At 43.3% G+C, this 15,929-nt stretch overlaps 1 pseudogene; it reads right to left on the bottom strand.

The window, feature by feature from the left end:
• Nucleotides 1–13,609: 13,609 nt before the first annotated feature.
• LOC112305321 (small ribosomal subunit protein uS5 pseudogene) lies at nt 13,610–14,506 on the bottom strand (annotated as a pseudogene).
• Between the last annotated feature and the right edge of the window lie 1,423 nt (nt 14,507–15,929).

The following is a 15,929-nucleotide window of genomic DNA, read 5'->3' as shown; positions in this document are numbered from 1 at the left end:
ATGCTGTGAAGGGAACACAGAGATGTGATAGAGGTATCATGACTTGTACAGCTTCAAGGAAATGAATTCTTTCAAAAGCTGTGTGACCGTGGAAGAGGACCCCAAGCTTTAGGGGAGACCTCAGCCCTGACCCACACCTTGACCATAGCTTTGTGAGAGCCTGAGCAGAGGACCCATCAAAATCATACCCAGACTCCTGACCCATGGAAATTGTGAGATCATAAGTGTGTGTTGTTTTAAGCCACTACAGTTTTGGTTCTCTGATATGTAGCAAAGAAAACTATTTGGGGGTAAAATCTAGAGGCAAAACTCTTTTTTTTAGTCCTCAGCCGAGGACATGCTCATTGATTTTAGAGAGAGGGTAAGGGAGGGAAAGAGAGAAGGGGAGAAACATCTATCGGCTTGGTTGCCTCTTGCACTCCAACAGGGGACCAGGGACTAACCCTGCAACACAAGCGTGTGCCCTGACCAGGAATCAAACTTGCAACATTTCGGTTTATGGGATAAGGATCCAACCCACTAAGCCACGCCAGCTAGGGCCAGAGGCAGAGCTTTCTTGACAAGCTATACTCATGAGTAGTGAATTCACGTCACTGCTCTAGTCAATCTACAGGGGCAGGCTGTGCAGTGTGTGTGTTTGATACCTCTAGGGGGAACTGCAGCAACAGTTGGACCAAGAAGGAGAGTATGATATATTCAAGCACACACCAATATTTGAGAGTAACTTCACCCAGTCAGTAAAAGAAGAGATACAATGGGTGTACACAACCACGTCCAAATATACACCAATATTGCGTCCACCAGCCCTGTTCTCTGCCACTTGCTGTCATTCTGTTGGCCTGCCCAGCCATAGGCTATGAAGAGCATTCTCGCTGGACATGACTAGGTTATCAAAGAAGAGGATACAAGTGTACGAAGACTTTAGGGCCACTGAGGCTGCTTCCCTTGAAGTACAGGAAACAGCTAGACCTGAAGCTTGCCACTCTCTATTTTTCTACTTGCACACTTGTATTCCTTCAGACCCGTGGAAGACTTCTTTGCCTGTTAGGATAAGCCCATTTATCTCCTGAGGCCGTCAGAGGGGAGTATAGAAATTGCTAGGCCATCCTAGCTAAGGACAGAGTAGACATGCCTATTACTGAATCAGAGATTAAGTCCAAAGTAAAATTTCTTCTGTGACTCAGCAAGACAGAGCCAGGGAGCTTTTGGAGGACATCCAAAAGCTGGTCCTAGTGCTCTCTGAAGTTCACCTGGAAAATGCATTCCCTGTGAAAGAATCCAAACCTAGATGGGCCATCTCTTAGGGGCTTAACACACTGAAGATGTTCTTGTTATACCATGAGGTTCAACTTCATACATTCCTTGGGTGTTAGCATGTGATCTCATACTCACCTATAACATCATGATAGTCCAATATCTTCTTGAACATTTACTACTTCAGTCAAGTTAGAGTGATCTCTTGTGATCTGTTTTTAATAATTAGGAAGTTCTTCCTTTGTGTGAACTGTAATCTGTCTTCCCAAGACCGCCATGCCCTGAGTTTGTATAAATTACTATAATATGAGTGAATGAACACACACACAGTCTGTTCCCTGCTATCAAAATGTAAAAGGTGCACACCCTCGACTCAGCAATCCCTACAGATATACTAGCAAAAGTTTAGAAAATAAAGGTATGTGAGGCTGTCTACCAGGGACATTGTAACAGCACTCTTCCTAGTTCTGGAACAGTTGAAGTAAAACTAGGGAGAACATTTACAGAGGTTCTGCAGAGGTGATTCCTTCATCAAGTGGGAGCTTGGAGATTGATGACCTCAAAAGTCTAGTTTTAAGTCCTCAGTGTCCTCAGCTATAGGAAGAGAAGTGAGCAGACTTCTGGTCTCCCTTTCTGTCTTCTCTGCCTCTGTTGTTTCTATCGCCCTCAGCTCAGGAGCTCCAGGGAGAAAGGAATCAAGATCAGGTCAGCCTCAGGACCCTTCACATGGTCCCTGAGGTGTCTGGGGCCCCTCCTCTGATTAAGCTATGGGAAGAGGTATCCAATGTGCCTCCCATACCTGCTATGCTTATAGACTGCTCGTGAATCCATCCCAAGCACATTTGCTTCTATAGTCAGGAAACTCACAGAGCCTACTAAAGTAGCAGTAACAGGAAAAGCAGCAGGGGTGGTAAGCAGCAGGGAGAGCAACAGTGGTACTGGGCACATGGCAGCAACCAAGTCTGTAACCAAAGACAGAGAGACACAACAACATCAGGAGCAGCCAGAAAGGCCCAAGAGGAAGAGGAGCCAGTGTGATCATGGCAGAACCACCACCATGTCTGCAGTGGGTGTTAAAGTGGTTTGTGGCGGGTGCTTCCTGCCTGTCCTTGGGGTACTTCTAGATGCGATAGGGAGGTATGCACCCAGGATCCCAACAGTATGGGACATTGTTCTGTATCTAAGCAGGGCAGTGGGTAAGGCGTTTACTGTTGTGATTATCCCTATTTTACCATCTCTGAGATCAAGGGATCTCTTACAATTGCTATCAGTCAGGTGGCAGTTGTGATGAAATTGTATTGCCTTAGGAAACCTGAAAGGGTAAAGCCAGAGCCATCTGCTATTGTGGTACCATTTGTGAGCAGGCCTGTGACCTTGTTAAACATGACTGCCATTTTACTCTTCTGAGCTTGTCCCCAGGACTGAAACTGGAAAGCAAGAACAGAACTAGCCGCTCCCTACAGCCCCAGGCAGAAGAAAACATTGGAATAAACTGCAGCCTCTTGTTACAACAGGGTCCACACAATAGCCCAGGGGCCTCACAACAACAACCTTCTACCCTTTTTAATCCAATTATAATCCAATGAAAGCTCAAAGCCTGCACCTGGTTTATCTCTTCACACCACGCCCCTCTCCTTTCTTGGAGAGTGAATGAAAACTTTATTCACTACTCTTCTCCATGTGAATCCGTTCATAGCCCGCATCACCGACCACCTTAACAAAACCTTTAACCAATTTCTTTTACTACGTTTCCCTTTTCATGTATGCATGAGAGTGATAAAGGACAAAAACATGACTAAGTCTGAAGAGCCAACTTCTTTCACTACATATAAAATAAAAATTTAAGGGACAAAAACAATGGCTTAACTGCACAGAAAACCAGCAGTTAGCATGTAGGCAGATGACCCTCTTTCCCATACTTACTAGTACGAAGTCTTATCCCTTGATACTGTTAAAAAACAAAATTCAGCCAAGTAAATTTGAAGATCTATTTGGCTTTATTAAGTGATTCATGAATCAGGCAGCATCTCACCTAGCAAATACAGGGTTCCCATAGGGGTTGTACAAAATGCAAGATTTGTATAGGCAGAAAGTGGGTGGGACTAAGAAATTAAGAGTGGATTATGTCAGGCAAGGATACCTTCCCTTAGGGAAAGGCAGGGGGTTCTTATAATGCAGATTACCTCACTAGTGTGAATCAGGCAATTCCAGACTGACTGGTTTAAAATGCCACATGTGGGAAAGCTGAAACTTCAATTAGATTAATTATTAAATCTAGGGGTGGTATCATGGGCTTTTAGCACAAGTGACTCCATTTTGGCCTGTAGCTTTTCTTTTTAACAACAGGAAAGGAACCACTGAATCTTTCCCCATTTCAATTTCCTCATGAACAAAAGGGTAAACAGCCTTTAACTTGAAATGACTACTATAGTTTCAGTCATTTGTTTTTAAGACTGAGCATTGTGTTGAACAGAGGTTAAACACCATCTGCAGGTTGATTTCCTGTGTTTCTTGAAGATTTAAATTTCTCCTTTTTCTGAAACTTTTAAATGATTCCCATTTCCCAATAGTAATAGTTCAACTTTGTATGACACTGTACAGGTTTTCAAGCACCTACATGTACATTTGCTCATTCAGTTTCAACAGGCTCAAATTAATGACTTGCCCAGTGTCGTAAAATTAGTAAATAGCCAAGCTAGGTCTTGAATCCAGGTCAGTCTGGCTATAAGCCCAGCACTCTTTCCACTACAAGCAGCTAAATATCTACTGGAGTGACTCTAATGTTGGTAATAGCAGAAATAGACTGTTAGGGTAACCCACTGTAATTACATAGGTTATTTTGGGTTTTCCTAAGTTCATAGTCCTGCATATCAAGAGCTCTGTGCTAAAAAGGGAGTTGCTATTGTTGGTGGCTTTATTTTCCTCTGGGGGATTTGCCAAGAACTATTCACAAACCAGACTGGGCAGGCACAGAGTGTGTGTGTTGGAGGAGGTGGGGTGCTGGGGGAGGTTGGCGTAAGGTCGCAGACTCTAACTCCTTGGACTCTCAGCCAAGCTGTCCAGTTGCTTCAGCATGAGCCAAGATGAGGAGAGCCAAGTTAGGCAGGAGTCAGGCATTCTATTCAACAAAGCTCAACATTGGGGAGGCCAAGGAAAGTAGACTTTCAGGGCAGGTTTCTTATCCTGCAAGCTGACACCTGGGAAAAGTCAAATAAAGGCAGAAAGGCATTGATTCAACCAACTTTGTATTCGGTTAGTGTTCCACAAATGAGGGAACAGAAGAGAGCTCTCCAGGATCCCAAATATCCTTGAACCACATATCTGCTGGTATACTAGCAAGGCTGCCCACCTGTTTCTATCTATAAAAAATAACTTAGCTGTTCACCTGCACTGGGTCAGGCGTGGGAGAAACCCTTTTCACCTATATTTTCTTTCTAGGCATTTCAGAACACTGAGACATACCCAATCAAGTCCTTTTCAGCTATTATATTCACCATCCCCAATTATACAGAACCCCAAACTTTCAGCCCGCCCCTTTGTTCTGACCCTTTGATACAAAATGCTGGTCCCTCCAGACTTATTTCAAACAATGTGGTCACATACTGGGAAGGCATCAAGGGAATCGTGAGATATTGGAAGATAATATGTTTTGATTACCCTTAAATGTAGATTCTACTTAGAAACTGAAAATAGGGAAGAAATAGTTGAAGTCATAAGACAGAAGTACAGAGACTGTTCTTCCTTAAATTTGCCTCCAGCCTCCTTTTAGAAAGTATTTTCCATAGTTTCTAAGATTCTTAAGTCCATTGCTAATCTATTCAGTCCCTCTGTGTTGCATGCCCCTTGCTGCCATTCCACTTAGCAACACAAGCGCAGGAGACCCTGTGAGAGTTCAGGAAGGGAGGAGTAGCAACACACACAAATAGGAATGTTTCCACTAATTGAATAGTCTGCCTCTAACTTTTAATGTACGCTTGTGAGATGGTCTTTTTCACAAGCCTTTATACTTTCTCCACCTTTCAGGGAACTGAAAAACCCTTGGGGTGGGGCTGGGGAGGGAGAGAAGGAGGAAGAGAGGGAAAAAAGGAGGGAAGGAGAAGGAGGAAGGATACGACAGACACCTTATACTCTCTACCTTGACTGTTTACATCACATGCTGTTGACAGTAGGTCCAGAAGCAGCTGAGGGAAGAATGATGCAAACTCAGATGTTACGACATCAGGACTGCAGCCAGAGAGCTTTCACAGCGTACGTGGAGGCTGGCCAGACTTCAGTTTTGGCCAGACACTTAGGTTGTTACACGCGGAACTCTCCCTCACCACTTCTGAAGTTCTCAGGACTCTGACTGACTCTTTCACAGTGTGGTTGCTGCGTTCCTCGCACTCTTCTTTTCCAGGTCAGCTTTGGGGGGAAGGGAGCAAAGTAATTGGGCAGAGACCAATTGAGCGAAGACCAATTGGAGACTTTTGGTCACAAAATTGAAATTATTTATAGAATTCTCTTGAATTCTCCAGTTATCACAGAGCAAATACCCTACTTAATTAAATCAGAGTTAATGGCTGCGTTTTACAGGAAATTTATTTTTTAATTACATAAACAATTAAAGCCCTTTTGTACAGATGCATTTTCGTACCTCTTTTTATGAAAAATGTCAAATGTAGTGAAAGTATAACAGTATAATGAACATCATTCATCTAAACCCTGTAGTTACATCTTGCCATATTTTCTCCATCTACTTAGTTGCTAAAAATTTTTAGGTAAATTAGAAATATTTCACTTCCCTTTAATAGCCTTAGTATTCATCTTAAAAACTTAGACTATTTCCCCACTTTACTGTACCACCTTACTCATACATAACAAAATTAACACTAGTTCTGTAACATCAAGCTATACCATAGCTAAATTTCCCTAACAGTCTCCAAATTGCCAAAATTGGAGTAAATCAAGATCTAATCAAAGTCCTCACCTTGCATGGGATTGCTATGTCTCTTAAATTCTCCTAATTTGCTTTTAATCTAGACAAATCCTGACTCTTCATTTTGTTTTTCATAAACTTGTGGAAGGGACTTGCCAGCTGCCCACTCTTCCAGTCTATTTTTAACCATTGATTGTACTGTCTTTTAAAATTATTGGATATAGCCCTGGCTGGTGTGGCTCATTGGATTGAGTACCGGCCTGCAAACTGGAAGATGTCCAATTCCTCTTCCCGTCAGGGCACATGCCTGGATTGTGGGTGGGTCCCCAGTTGGGGGTGTGCGAGAGGCAGCCAATCCATGTTTCTCTTGAACATTGATGTTGCTCTCCCTCTTTTACTCCTTCCCTTCCCCTTCCTTTAAAAATAAATAAATGGCCCTGGCTGGTGTGGCTCAGTGGATTGAGTTTTGGCCTGTGAATCAAAGGGTTGCAGGTTTGATTCCAGTCAGGGCACATGCCTGGGTTGTGGGCCAGGTCTCCAGTGGGGGGTGTGCAACTACACATTGATATTCCTCTCCCTCTCTTTCTCCCTCCTTTCCCCTTTCTAAACATAAATAAATATTTTAAAAAATAGTAAAGTCTTTAAAAAATAAAATAAAATAATTGGATATAGATAAAATACTAAATATACTTTCTTCACATATTCACTTTCAATAAGGGTTAAAGTAAAATACAGGAGAGGGAATCCCATTTATTTCTTCTTAATTTTAATTTTTTTTTACTTTTTACATTTTAATTTTTTAATTTAATCTTTGTTGTATATTTTCCATTAACATTTAGTTCCCTTATACCCCACTCTCCCATGCCATATATTTTTCAAATATTTTATTTATTTTAGAGAGGACAAGGTAGGGAGAAAGAGGAGAGGAACATCAATGTGTGATTGCCTCTCTTGCGCCCCCTACTGGGGACCTGGCCCACAACCCAGGCCCATGCCCCAGACTGGGAATCGAACCAGTGACCCTTTGGTTTGCAGGCTGGCATTCAATCCACTGAGCCACACCAGCCAGGCTATGCCATATATTTTAGTTAGTATTTTTTTGTTGTTGCAAATAAAAGAAACTAACCTTGACTAGATTAAATCAAATGGGGAATTTAATAGAAACCTATTATGAGTTATGAGTTGCATTTTCTTTCATATAATAGAAAATACAAAATAAAAATGGCTTAAGCAAGATAGAAGTCTGTGAAAGAATTCTAGAAGAGGGCAGTCAGGCCTGGCATGGCAGATTCTTAGCGGAAGCCCAAGCCCTCTCTCCAGTGCACATGCAGTAACATGGAATCCACCTCAATGTCACCCCTGAAGTTACCCTTCTATTGCTTCTATCATCAGTCTGCCTGGAAGGACATGTGTATCCTCCTTTGTTTTTATCATCAGTCTACTTGGAAGGAGGTATGTGGACTTAGGCACCATTCTCATCAACAACTTATACCTCTCCCCTTTTTTTATGGACCTCAGAGCAAAGATTTGAATTAATTATAATTCTTGGTTCATGATCAACTCTCCCCTGTGGCCCAGGCATGACAGTTCTTATTTATTTGTAACTAATTTATTTACAACATCATGAACCCACAGTAACTCCAAACAAAGCTGATGTGAACATCCTTGTATGTGCTTTTTAAAGCACATATGCATGCATTTCTGCTGAACAAATACCTAGGGCTAGAATTGCTGGGTCATGTGTTATGCATATGTTCAGCTTTAATAGATACTTCCAGTTTTCCAAAATACTTATGCCAATTTACACTGCCACTGGCAGTGAATAAAAATTCCACTTGCTCTAAATGGTTGACTATAATTTGTAATTTTTGTCTTTCATTTCAACCATTCTATTGTTATGTGCTTTGTCTTCGTCTTTCACTCCTTAAATGTGAACTTGTGCTCCCATTTGCTTTCACAGTAACATTTGACACCACTGACCACCACTTTTTTTGACCACCACTTTCTTCTTCAAACTCTATTGCTTTGATTCCCATGACATTACATTATTCCAGAAGGTACACCTTTATCCACAGTTCCAAAGTCCAGTACACCCTGAAAACTGAAAGTTTTTATATTACTCAATTGGTGGCAAAACCTATCCTAACAGTCACAAGACTATTCATTATCCCACTTAGTGTTATATTCATGTTAGTCATTGAAGACTTATTAATGTGTAATTTATTATGAGAAACTGCTCAGCCCCCTTCTATAATATAGATTATAGGCACCATATTAGCTTTCTAAAATCCAGAAAATTCTGAAATCTGAAATACATCTGATTCAGAGTTTAGAGTAAAACTTTGTGGAATATAGTGGAAAAAGCCTACCCCTCAGAGTCAGATAAACCTGAGTATGTCCCACACTCCAATCAACCTCTTGAAACTTCAGCTTTGTGGGTTTTCTTTTTAAATCTCATCTCTAAAGCAGGGATTGAAATAGCTAGCTGTTAAGGTTGTGAGCATCTTTATTTATATGACTCACAAATCTAAAACTCAATATATTGAAAACTGAGCTCATCATCCTCCCCTCCCCCCGACCATCTGCTTCTTTGTTCCCTATCTCAGGGCATGGCACCAACTTCCCACCTGTTTGCTCAGCTCAGAAACCTAAGCATCATCCTCAGTTTATTTCTCATGTTCCAGTCCAGTAGCAAGTCCTGCCAATTCTGTGTACTGAGGATTTCTCAATTCTACATAGTTCTCTCCAGTCCCACTGCCATCTTGCCTATTTTATTGTAACTGCCTCCTAACTCGTATTTCTACCTCCAGGGTTACCATTTTTTCGTTCACTCTCCACACTACAGCCCAGGTGTCAATGCAAATTCAGTTATGCCATTCTCCTGCTTACAGCATTCCACTGGCTTTATGTTGCCTGAGATTAAGTTCCAATTCTATCATGACTTCCAAGGCCTTCCAATATAGTCTGCTTACCTCTCTAGACTCATCTAGAAAGGGCCTTTGTTTAGTTTTCTCATGCACCATATTTTCTAATATCCGCTGGCCTTTGTTCTTCCCTGTTGGCAGTCTGAAGCATGCTTTTCGTCAGTCTTTACCTGGCTAATTCCACGCAAACTTCAGATCTTACTTTGGATGGAATTTAGTTTCTGAAAAGCTAATCTGTTTTAGACTGAACTGTGTTCTTCCAAAATTTATATGTTGGAGCCCTAATCCTCAACATAACTGTACTTGGAGATAGGGCCTTTAAGGAAGTACTTAAGGTTTTTGAGGGCATACGGGCAGGGCCCTAATCCAATAGGACTAATGTCCTTACAAGAAGTGGAAGAGATACCAGGGTGCACATTCAGAGAAGAGGCTATGTGAGGACATAGCAATAACACAAGTTAGCCATCTTCAAGCCAAGGGAGAGGTCTCAGGAGAAACCAACCCTGCTGACACCTTGACCTTGGACTTCCAGCTTTCAGACAGTGACAAAATAAATTTCTGTTGTTCAAGATATCCAGTCTGTGGTATTTTGTTATGGAAGCCCAGTGGATCAATGCATAATCTTTCCTCTGTTCTTTTATAGCGTGCTATGGTTCCTTCATTACAGTCTTGTTAAGAGAAAACCACAGGCCCCAAATGGTGTCACTCATGTTTTAGTCCATGACACCAAACTTAGATCCAATACCTGATCGAATAATTGCAATTTCAACCCTTTCCAGAAATATAATCATTAAAAAAATTTCTTATCTTCACTTGAGGATATGCTTATTGATTTTAGAGACAGAGGGAGAGAGAGAGAAACATCAACGTGAGAAATGTTGACCAGTTGTCTCTTGTACGTGTCCCAATGGGAGATTGAACCCAAAACCTAAGTATGTGCCCTCACCAGGAATCGAACACACAACCTTTTGATGTATGAGGCAGAACTTGAAGCAACTGAGCCATCCGGCCAGAGCCAACTTTCCTCTCCTTCTAAGGACTCCAGTTATACTGGAATAAGACCCACCTATATGACTTCATTTCACCTTGATTACCTCTTTAAAGGCCCTACAGAGACATCTCCAAATACAGTTACATCCTGAAGTACTAGGGGTTATGGCCTTTAACACCTGAATTTTGGAGGCACACAATTTAGCCTATAACAGGGAGGTAGGTGTTTGCTCTTACATCCCCATCAAATGTTGCAATTTTGGCACCACCTCAGGGACACGACCCAGAGAAAGAACATATATTGCTAAGCAGAGGTGGCAAGACTACCTGAGCGAGGTGGAAGTGTTTATGGCACCCAGCAAAGATGGACTCAACAGAAAGTGGGAAATGGAAGTTCTCAAGAACACCCAGAAACACCTGAGGGAAACTTTGAAGAGAGTCTCGAGTCCTGTTCTGCTGGGAAGGAGCTGCTGTGATGGGCTGCACTGGCATTTCCCTAGACTGAGTTCTGAGGCTTCGACTCTCAACTCCCTTTAGTCAATGCACAGTTTCAAACTTGATCTCAAAGGTCCTACCTAAAATTAATCCTTTATCCTCATTCTATTTCCTCACCTACAATTCCCCCTGGATATTCCACCGCACTTCAGATGCAACATAATTGATCAGTTGCAGCTCCTGGCTTTCCTATTTCTGTTCATGACTCTACCATTCTTCCACCTTTGCCCCATCCTTTTCTTCACTTCCAAAATCCCAAATATTACCAACTGTAAATATTCTACCTATATAATTTTCCTTTAAAAAATTTTTAAAACACATTTTATTAATTATGTGATTACAGGTTTCCCATTTTTTCCCCTTTATTCCCCTCTGCCCTGTGACCCCCTCCCACCAACATTCCCTGCCCCCTCCCACCTTTAGTTTATGTCCATGGGTCATATATTTAAGTTCTTTGACTTCTCTATTCTCTATATTATTCTTAACCTCCCCCTGTCTATTTTGTACCTGCCATTTATGCTTCTTATTCCTTGTACTTTTCCCCCCATTCTTCCCTCATCCCTGCCCCACTGATAACCCTCCACATGATCTCCATTTCTGTGATTCTGTTCCTGTTCTAGCTGTTTGCTTAGTTTGTTTCTGTTTTGTTCTTTTTAGGGTCAGTTGTTGATAGCTGTGAATTTGTTGTCATTTTACTGTTCATGGTTTTTATCATCTTCTTTTTCTTAGATAAGTCCCTTTAACAGTTCATATAATAAGGGCTTGGTGATGATGAACTCCTTTAACTTGACCTTATCTGGGAAGCACTTTATCTGCCCTTCCATTCTAAATGACAGCTTTGCTGGATAGAGCAATCTTGGATGTAGGTCCTTGCCTTTCATGACTTCAAATCCTTCTTTTTAGCCCCTTCTTGCCTGCAAGGTTTCTTTGGAGAAATCAGCTGACAGTCTTATGGGAACTCCTTTGTAGGTAATTGTCTCCCTTTCTCTTGCTGCTTTTAAGATTCTCTCCTTATCTTTCATCTTGGGTAATGTAATTATGATGTGCCTTGGTGTGTGCTTCCTTGGATCCAACTTCTTTGGGACTCTCTGAGCTTCCTGGACTTCCTGGAAGTCTATTTCCTTTGCCAGATTGGGGAAGTTCTCCTTCATTACTTTTTCAAGTAAGTTTTCAATTTCTTGCTCTTCCTCTTCTCCTTCTGGCACCCCTATAATTCAGATGTTGGAATGTTTCAAGGTGTCCTGGAGGTTCCGAAGCCTCTTCTCATTTTTCCAAGTTCTTGTTTCTTCATTCTGTTCTGGTTGAATATTTATTTCTTCCTTCGGCTTCAAATCGTTTATTTGAGTCCTGGTTTCCTTCCCTTTACCGTTGGTTCCCTGTACATTTCTCTTCATTTCACTTTGCATAGCCTTCACTTTTTCCTCCATTTTGCAACCATACTGAACCATTTCTGTGAGCATCCTGATTACTAGTGTTTTGAACTGTGCATCTGATGGGTTAGTTATCTCTTTATTGCTTAGTTCTATTTTTGGAGCTTTGATCTATTTTTTCATTTGAGCCATATTTTTTTTTTTTCTTGGTGTGGCTGTTACGTTGTAAGGGACAGAGCCTGAGGTATTCGCCAGATTCGGGGCAACCTGCGTCCTGGTGCTGTATGTGGGGGAGGGGTCCAAGAGAGAACACTGCTGCTTGGTCAGCTCTCGGCCAGCTTTCAGTCACTTCCACCACTACCCACAAGCAAATTGGGCCCTTGTGGTGCTGATTCCCAGGTGTGTGGGTTTGTCTACATTCCAGAACCCCATGGGTTTCTCCAATGAACTCCTGTGAGGCTGGGAGTTTCTCTCCCTACCGCAACCCCCACAGGTTTTCACAGCCATAGGTTTTCACAGCCATAGGTTTTGAGGCTTTATTTCCCCATTCTGGAACCCTGGGTTATGTGGTCTGTCTTGCTCCCCAGTTGTTCCTCCAAGTTAATCCATGTGCAAATGTTGGACCTCCTGGTCCACCAGCCACTGCCTCTCCTGCCTGGTCCTCTAGCTGCTGCCTTGCCGCACGTTCTCTCTGCCTGGCCTGCCCATCTCTGCCCCTCCTACCAGTCTAAAAGAATGTTTCTTCTTTAACTCCTTGGTTCTTGGACTTTCATACAGTTCAATTTTCTCTCAGTTCTGGTTAATTTTTGTTTTTAAATTTGTTGTTGTCCTTCTTTTGGTTGTGTGAGGAGGCACAGTATATCTACCTACACCTCCTTCTTGGTTGGAAGTCAACTCCATGCATCTTGATCTAAGGTGCTTTTAGTGCTGCTTCCTTCTGAAGGATCATTCTTTGTAAACCTTGCTTTTCCTTCTGTAGGCTGACAGAGGACAGTGGAGCAGCCAAAACACAAAACTACAGTGTGCATAGCCAAAGACAGTGGTGATTTTATAGCATCCTGGGCATTTCACATCCATGAAGTAGGAACTGGGGCTCTGCACCAGGCACTTCTTGTGTGCCTCTTCTCGTTTGAAGAACAATAAAGGAGGTCCTTGTTGTTGTAGGGAAGTTGTCACCATTGGAAAGACCATTATTTGCATCTTTTAACTCAAAGCAATTTCCTTCCAAATGGTAAAACCCTCAGGTTCCACAAAGTGTTTATCTGTCTTGACTGCCATAGCTTTGGTTTCCATGATTTGACTGCCCTGGTTTTCATCCTAACCCTTTCTCTCCTCCTCTACTCAATTTCTTTAAAAAAAATTTTTTTTTTTACCGTTGTTCAAGTACAGTTGCCTTCATTTCCCCCCCCCCATCACCACTTGCCCCTAACCCCAGCCATCCCCCTACTCAATTTCTAAGAGGTGCTGTGCCCCGGGGCCCTGGGCTGAGGCTCCACGCACACTTCTTTCCCCAGGCACTCTCATCAGGCTGACTTTAAATACCACCTATATGCTAGTGGCATACAGACTTGTAACCCAGTATTTCCTTTTCCTGTGAACACCAGAAGGCTTATTTGCCTACTTGGGGAATTAGATTTAAAAAAAATATTAACAACCTTAATTCATTTTATTTTCCTTGTATAAAATGATGTGGTGGCCACAGCTTGAGCCTGGGTCCTCTGCACAGAAACTCTGGGGTGGGTCTTTACAAGATGGTCCATGAGTTCCTGACAGGGAGACTTGGTGCGCACGGTCTCTTTCCAGAAGTTGGGGGTGAGGTAGCTGTAGGTCTTAGAGATGGCATCAAAGGTGGCCTTGACAAAGTTGCCCAGGGTGGCAGTGCAGTCCCTGGCTGAGGTGTAGCAGTTGTAGATACTAGCCATTATCAGCAGCTTTTTGGGCACAGGGGCTGAGATGATGCCAGGCCCCTGGGTGCAGGGATGAGGCACCCCAGCACAGAGCCACAGTGCCCGGTTGCCTTACAAGGGATGGTGTGGGGCTTGCTGATCTTGTTTCCCCAGTAGCCTTGCCACACAGGGACAATAGAGAGCTTGGCCAAGATGATGGCCCCATGGATGGCAGTGGCTACTTCCTTTGAGCACTTAACACCCAGACCAATGTGCCCATTGGTAGTCCTCAATGGTGATGAATGCCTTGAACAGGGTCCCCTGGACTGCATATGTCTGCTTTTGCACAGGCATAATCTTCAAAACCTTGTCATTGAGGGACACCCCCAAGAAAAAGTCAATGATCTCAGATTCCCTGATGGGCAGAGAAAAGAGATAGATCTCCTCCAGGGACTTGATTTTCATGTCCTTGTCGAGGCAGCCCAACAGTGATGAGGATCCACTCCTTGTCCTTGGCTTTGTCTCTGCGAGCTCCACAGCCTCAACATAGACCCCGACCCCACCTGTGACCTTACCCCAGATGCCGCTGCCAAATGCTCCATGGAAGCTGATGTGGCATCCCATTCCAGGGCACCCCCGGGCCTCCAGGCCCTCCTGCAGCATGGGTGACATCACCATTTGGTGTTTCCTGGGGGGAAAAAAAAGAGTTAGATGTTTAATAGGCATCTCAAACAGAACATGGTCAAACAGAACTATTGACACACACTAAAGCAAATCAACAAAAACTCTTCCTCCTTCAGATTTACCAGCTCAGGAATTGATACTAACAACCACCTAGTTGCTCATGTCAAAATCACCAGTGGTCTGTTGGGGGGCTTTAATGCAGCCCCCCAGTCCGCCATGGATGAAGAATAAGTCTACCAAGACATGATCTGCTTGGGGAGGAGGGGTGGCCGATCTCTCAAAGGAGAAGGGCCCAGAGTCTTTCCCTCCATGGGCTTTTATTAGGTTCATTCCCATAGGAATGCAGATAAAGCTCATCAATCATTGGCAGCCAGTAAGGGTGTGGGCCATAAGACTTTAGGCGCCAGACTCATCTCAGGTCTGGACCCTTATCTTTTAAGCTGAGGGTACAAATTAAGTAGGTTTCACAGGAATGTACATATTTTTCTTAGGCCTGATTCCCCAGGGAATCTGCCCCTCCCAGCACAGGACTGCACCGCCCTCTGTTATCGCTTCAGGCTTAAATCAGGCAAGGGAAGTAAAGCAGCCAAAAGATTAGGAGACTTTTTGCAGACAGAATGAGGACTCAGGCTATTTCAAAGCTGAGGGGTGAGGGTCCATCACCCCCTTTTGCCACAGCCCCCTGAGTCCTTCCCTGCGAGCTTATCCCTGGTGACCAGAGCCTGTCTTAGGTTGATCCTCCCTTGAGGATTCTTACCCGTCATTGGCTAACTGGTCAATCTCAGGGCCAAGCAGGGTGAAGTGGGCAGAGGTGGCACTTCTGCCAAGGAGATAAGCTTTGTCTCCTTAGTGGCTTATGGTCCCAACTCTGACTCAGCCTTAACCATGGGGGGTTACAGCCTCTGAAACCAGGCAGGGCAGTTCCCAACAGTGGTCGACATCCTTGATTACTTCTTCACCCTCACCCCTCAATTCTAATCCATCACCAAGTCCTACTGATGCTTCTTCCAGACCTGCTCATGAAGCCACCCATTGCTCTCCATCCCTGCTGCTCATCTCCTAGGTAAACCCACCGCTATTTCCTACACACCTGAAAAACTCTCAGCATCTCCCCCTCATGATCTATTCTCCGCAGCCACAGCGGCTAACCAAAGTTAAATAATGACCTTCCCTTGGCTTAACAACCCTCCTTAACAAGCCTATGTCATGCTAATAATAAAGTCCAAGTCTTTACTTCGGCTTCTAAGGCCCTATGTGTTTTGGCCTCTCTCCACCCTTCCAAAGCCATCATTCACTACAGTACTCACTCAACACATTCTAGTCCCACCAGTCTTCTGCTTCTTGAATCCTCCAAACTTGTTATTTCACTGTGGTGAAAGTAGACCAGGTCTTCCTTTTGCCTGAGATGCTT

Source organism: Desmodus rotundus, chromosome 4 (genome assembly GCF_022682495.2).
Source record: "Desmodus rotundus isolate HL8 chromosome 4, HLdesRot8A.1, whole genome shotgun sequence".
NCBI lineage: Eukaryota > Metazoa > Chordata > Mammalia > Chiroptera > Phyllostomidae > Desmodus > Desmodus rotundus.
The sequence above is the reverse complement of the archived record's forward strand: the minus strand, read 5'-3'. Positions and strand labels throughout refer to the sequence as shown.